The sequence below is a fragment of the Charadrius vociferus genome, unplaced genomic scaffold (genome assembly GCF_000708025.1).
Source record: "Charadrius vociferus isolate BGI_N301 unplaced genomic scaffold, ASM70802v2 scaffold163, whole genome shotgun sequence".
In the NCBI taxonomy this organism is placed as follows: domain Eukaryota; kingdom Metazoa; phylum Chordata; class Aves; order Charadriiformes; family Charadriidae; genus Charadrius; species Charadrius vociferus.
In genome coordinates, this window is record NW_009648332.1 from 11,991,027 (window position 1) to 11,997,460 (window position 6,434).

Consider the following 6,434-nt stretch of genomic DNA (forward strand, 5'->3'; position numbering starts at 1 on the left):
ACAGTGGAATATTTTAGAATAGATTTTAAAACTAGCAGAATGCTTTCCTCTGAGCCCATTAATGCAATTTACCCAGTGCTGTCAAAATTGTCTGGAAACGCACAGTAGCTGGGAAGAAATCCACAAAGCTCCTGACATAAGGAGCTTTCACTCTGAAATGGAGACACGCTGAAGATATAGTTACAGAACTTGGCAGACGACCATAGGGATGGAAGGACAACATCACAGCACTGCAATCCCCACTCCCCGATAAGCTAGAAAATTAAAGTAACAAAAATTTCACAGAAACACGAAAAAGAAAGAAGTGAAAATAGTATTCAGAGCACTGACCTAGCAAACATCTAAATCCTGTTTTTTTCAGCCTGACCTAAATAATTGTGGTTTTTGCTCCCTTAGATCTTACGGTGTGAATGTCTGGATACACCATAGTGAGGGGTCTTTATTACAGTTATACAAAACTATGATCCACTGTTGATCTGGAATTAAGCTATAAAATGCAGATTCAAAATGAGATCAAGATATTAACAGAAATGATAATAGATAAAAATGCCTTCTTCACTACCACCCTCAAATAGCAAGGTAATAACAATTTGCAGTTAATTAAACTGCAGAATTAAAAGCATCATACCCTTCTGTGATTTTTTTTTTTAATATGTGCCTTGACAAAACTTATGTTGAAGTGTTCCTGCTACAACCAAGCAGTTTTATTTTAACATGCTAAAAAAACCAATTTGGTGGCAAGTTCTCACTCTTACAGAGAAATTCTAGATGCAAAAAGCAATCCTCATTTTGAGGCTCAATGTGTCAAAGTGATAAGCTTGTTTTTAAAAGACTGTCTGTGCTGGCTTAAAAATGCATAAGGGCTTGGTTCAAAATACTCTGAAGTCAAAGGAAATCTATTAATTTGAACAGCCTTCACTCTCACCATCAAATAAGACAAGATGTTTATTCAGCAGCTCTTTCATATAAAGTGAAGGTACCGAGTTCTCAGGTGTTTGATTTGCTAAACGGACAGCTACAAGCTACACAAGAATACAAACAGCATGATTTACACAACTTAAAACTTTTTTGAGTCATGCAGTTCTGTAAAACAATTCTCAAAGTTTATCCAAATGACTAGCATTTCTAAAACTTCCAAAATACCTCTGAACTATCAAACAAACTACCGAAAGGACCAAACCAAGCTATGGTAACAGACTCTACCTCTGAATCCACAAGTTACAGTTACTTTAGTGTGAGTTTAACCTTAAAACTGCCATTTCCCATTCTAGACCCCTATCAGTAAAGGCTCTAGAAACAGTCTTAGCCTTCTGCAACACAGCTTATCTAATAAACAGAATTTTACAATGCCTATTTAGTAATACTGAAAGCATAAACTATCCTGACCCTTCCAAGTCTCCCTTCAAAACACAATGCAAAACAGAGTCTGCATCACAGTTGCGAACCTGTATCTTTTGCTGGAGAACATAAGAGGTGTGTTATCTTAAACAGCTGGAGTCTGGGCAGAAGATGACCCTTCAATGCCAGGTCCAAGGCTCAGCCACGCACGTCGGCACAGAGCCTCGGGAACTCACAGAATTCACAGAATTGTTAGGGTTGGAAGGGACCTCTGGAGATCATCTAGTCCAACCCTCCTGCCAGAGCAGGGTCACCTACAGCACGTTACACAGGACAGCGTCCAGGCAGGTTTTGAATGTCTCCAGAGTGGGAGACTCCACCACCTCTCTGGGCAGCCTGTTCCAGTGCTCCACTGAACTGTGCAGTCTCAGTTCATGGGAGATTTTCTTTTGGCTTTTCCTGACTTTTCACTTTACAGCTTTGGGTTGGGGTTTTTTTCATTGTTTATTATCACAAAAGGTTGATGAAATGGTAAGTATATACCCTTGACTTGGAAAATGGGAAATTTATTAGAAGCTGTTAAGACAGTGGAATTGTCACAATATAAGTGTTTCACAGAAATTAATCACTTCATACTCACAATTTAGAGATCAGAATTGCACACAGAAGCAATTTTATTTTCTTTTCAGTGTCATCTTGAAGCAATATTGCTTCTTTTTGCTGTCTCGTTCATTCACTTTCCAAAAGGAACCTTCACATCCTTGGCCAAATTTAAATCAATTTCAAAGCTTTCAAAGCTGAAGATTGATTTTCTCTTTAAAAAATGACCTCCAAAGTGTCTTTCATAGCAGAGCACACAATGAGACTATCTGTTGGCTCATTCTCACCCTTCAAAAGCCCTTTTTAATGTGATAACATATTTCAGACTGTTAGCAAAATGAGTACTACAGAGTTTCACATTTATGTTCTCAATATTGGAAAAGAGGGACATCAAAGAGAGCAAAACAGAATTAGAAGACTACAATAAAAAGGACAATGCTTGGACCTTTTTCTTGTTCAGTAAAACATAGGAAATATATTAATTGACAAGAGAAGTGAAAAGAACCTGTATGACTTGCAAAACAGTAACATAAATAAAATGCAGGGAACTTTATTAAACATCATTTAGCATTCATAATGGCAAGGGAAAATATTGGTAAAATAGCCCAAACAAACCAAAGCACAATCATGTTTTCATACAGTAAAATCTTAATTTCAGAAAATATATATCAGCATTAATGTTCTACTTTGACAGCAAAAAGCATAGACAATGCATAGGTCTCGTACTACTGTTCACTTTGGTAAGTGTCGATAACACTATAAATCTGTCAGCAGGACAGCATTTCACTAACTCTAGAACAGAAAGTATTCCTAGCCCCTGATCGCAATAAGTGCCACTGAACACTGCTGAAAGGAAACCCATCTTTATTTAGTGTAACTACCTACCTCAGCAACACCAACAATCATTCCACCTTCATTTAAAATAGCATTGGAGTGATCTAGGCATTTTCAGCCTAGAAACATATACTACGTTAGAGTGCATTGGCCACATCTGCTCTGCAAGTGGCAGCTGAGTTGCATGACACCTACTGCCCATAGGAGGGCTGGACCACTGTCACCTCAAATGAAGCATTCCCTTTGAAACAAACAGCTGAAGGACCCGTGTTTGCTTTGGCTTGGGGACCATCAGTGCAGGAAGCCATGCTGACTGTCAGACTGCCGCACACTAAGGGACGAGCTCTTTGTGGCGAGACAACCATGGCCACTAATGGGAGAAACGGAGATGATAATGTGCAATAATGATTATGTGTAATAGCAGTATTGAAGTCTGACATTAACAGCGTGGTTTGGGTAGGGGAAAGGGTAAACAACAGAGAGTTAGGAGACGAATTGAGTTGTGGCACCTGTGGGAACATCTTTGATCTGCTTTTGACTTTGCAGTGCGCCTTCCGTGCTCTTTGTTACAGCGTGTCAACATACACCAACATGTATCACGGGGTGTTTTAAATTGTGTACACCACACGCTAACCACTGCTGGAATTAAACTATTTCTTTCTTTTTCTATCATTCACTTCTCAAAAGATTTATTTCTCTAGCAAGAGCTAGACGTCTTAGGGACCTACAGGACAAGACAATTCAACATTTTACATATATCAGCATAGTTGTCTTACTGTAACAGAAAAAGCACTAATCCTTTAATGAAGCCGATATATTTGCAATGATTCCTTATATTATAAATAGCCCCTGGGGGAAGATTTACTGAGGATCTTGGGGAAGGAGTAAAGAGAAAAAAAAAAAAGGATATATTTAGAAGGTTCTCCCTCACACATCAGGTTCTCTCCCCTTTGTTTCAAGTTGGTGGCATTGGCTTGGTGTGAAAACAGCCTCAAGTTCAGGCATACAAGAACACAAATATGGTTAAAATAATTTCTGCAGACTCGGTGTGTTACAAGAGCCACACCTTCACCCCACATGAAGTCTGCCCCGTTACATCTCCTATCTTACGGGCCCACACTTAATCTATTTCATCACTTTTCACCTATTTCAGCATCTCTAAATGTGGACTGCAGTCATCACACATGGCCCACGATGACTCTGATTGAGGATTACATCATCCTAATTCACATGCTGCCACATAACAATGTTTTCTAGTTTAGCAACAAGGATGATGCTGTCAAAGCAGCCTGAAATATAAATGGGCAGACGTTAGCCTGCAGTTTCAGCACCTGATGTAAAAACGTTAAATAAAAATCAGGCCCTGAACAAGGTACCAAGTGCACTCACAAGAAACATCTATTCAAAGTCTTCTTGACCATGAAAGTATGAGAAAGTTGCTCATACATGATCACCGAATTGCTTATCATATTATACTGACCCTTCCGATCAATTTGCTCATTTCCACTGGGAATACTCATATGCTTGTATGAGGGTTGGTAGACCTCCAATATTTTAACAACTGTGCCATATAATTCTACTCTGTGAAGAATAAATGACAGTCGGAAATACTCGCAGTTGGCCTACAGTATCACTAAGGCTACTCCAACCAACACTCCGTGCTAGTAATATTTTACAAACAGCTGATAAAGCCAGCCAGAAACTCTAGCAGCTGCAACACACTTCAGCAAAAACACGCTTCCCTCCCCACAGCTTAGTATTTGGGGATCAATGGGGTACCACTGATGTGAAAAATATTTTTCCAAATGAAGACAGGAGAAAATCAGCAGTTTCAAAAGGATGTGGGTCCTCAAAAGCTTCTCTAACTGGAAATGACCCGATTTATAAAAATTCCTTTAAAAGGCTGGATTGGCTCCAAACCCTCTGTGTCATGCTATTTTAAGCATTGTAGGGGATCTAAATAGTCACTACCCTCATCAGTAATGAGATGAGACTCCAGTATCCTACTATAGGATTATTTTGTGTATGAACTGCTCACCTGTAGAAAAATACAGCATGTAGTCAGAACGCCTAGCAAAATAACATGCCTAAAATATTGACCCTGAATTGAATACTTTGAATACACAAAACAAGAAAGAAAAATTACTTTATACACGCTATCTTTAATTTTCACTTAAAAGAACAAAGCATGAGAATAGCTTACCAAAGAGTAATTTTCTGGGGTATGCTTGAAGTCATAGGATCAGAATAACATATGTTCTGACTGATAAGTACAGCACAACTGATGCAACCCTTTAATATTGAACAGTTTGTTTACTGAGTAATCTTACATTGCCTCTGAGGTACAGAGGCCAGACTGAGAATGGCATCATAGCTTTTAATGCAGTTTAAAATAACTGCAAAATCGGAGGAGATAACTGCCCTAAGCATGCCTATTTGCCTTCATGACTTTAATCACAGCAGCAGCACAGTTCCAAGTTTGGAACAATATCACAGTTAGCCCTGTCCTCATCCATCTTGGTCAGCTCTCAAAAAGCAACACTTAAAAGCAATTGGCTCTGGAGTGTGTGTTTGGTTGTGGCTTGTTTGTTTTTTTTTTTAAAAAAAAGTCATTGCGTGCTGATTAAGAGCTATGCTTACTGAAATAAAAGTCCTCAGGCAGAGGCTAGAGCAGTGGGATATTCAATTCATTTAGCAGGCCTCAATTTGATTTATCATTGCTTTAATCTTACATTTTTTAAAGGTGTGTTGTTAACGCAGCAGAAGGGCATAAACTTATACAGTCAAATACAAGCTGGCTGCAAAGTTAACTGGTTTTCAAACATTCAAAAGAAACAAATACTTTTATTTCTTATATTATAGCAACACACACCACCACCACCCAAAATAAAACAAGACTGAGAACCGATCCACACGCTTTTTTTAATCATCATATTATCTTAGGCTTCAAATTACAACGTTTATTGTTTTTTGCTTCTGACTCTCTCAGACATATCACACCATTCATATTATAGAAGAATTTTCTATAGCCAGGGAGTATTATATTTACCTGATGACCACAGGTAAGGAAAAAAGAAATGCATCAAACAAAGCCAAATGCTTTTATAAATACAAAGGTATGGAAAAGTTACAACACACCTATTAATTAGAAGAATAAGTCTTTCTGTAAATGTTTAATGCAAAGTGTTAGTACAAACAAGAATAAAGAAGATTATTATTGATAATCTAAACAGAAAGAAACAGAGAATAAACTGGGATTCATAGCTGGTTATTGTTTCAGGACTCTAATATTCTTTCACAAATACGAAACTACTTCCCATATTTTTATGCTCCTCTGATTTCTCAAAGGAAGAATGAGCTTTTCTCCAGGGAATTTCCCAGTTCCATCATTTGGAAGAAATGTACACAAAGTACAAAATTTGTCTCAAGTCTATAGTGTAAATGAGATCGAGCCATATGTAACAGCATCTTCTCCACAGCCCAATGAAGTAAATATAGACATTTCTATTGACTTTTTTCCTGACTTTGTATCATAGTGTTTCAATTCCAGAACAGCCCTGCTGGTGGCACAATTCAGGAATATAATTAAGACTCATCAGGTAACAAGACCAACCCATGTCTCATCCGTGTCAAAACTACAGTCCACTTAAAAAAAAACCTTC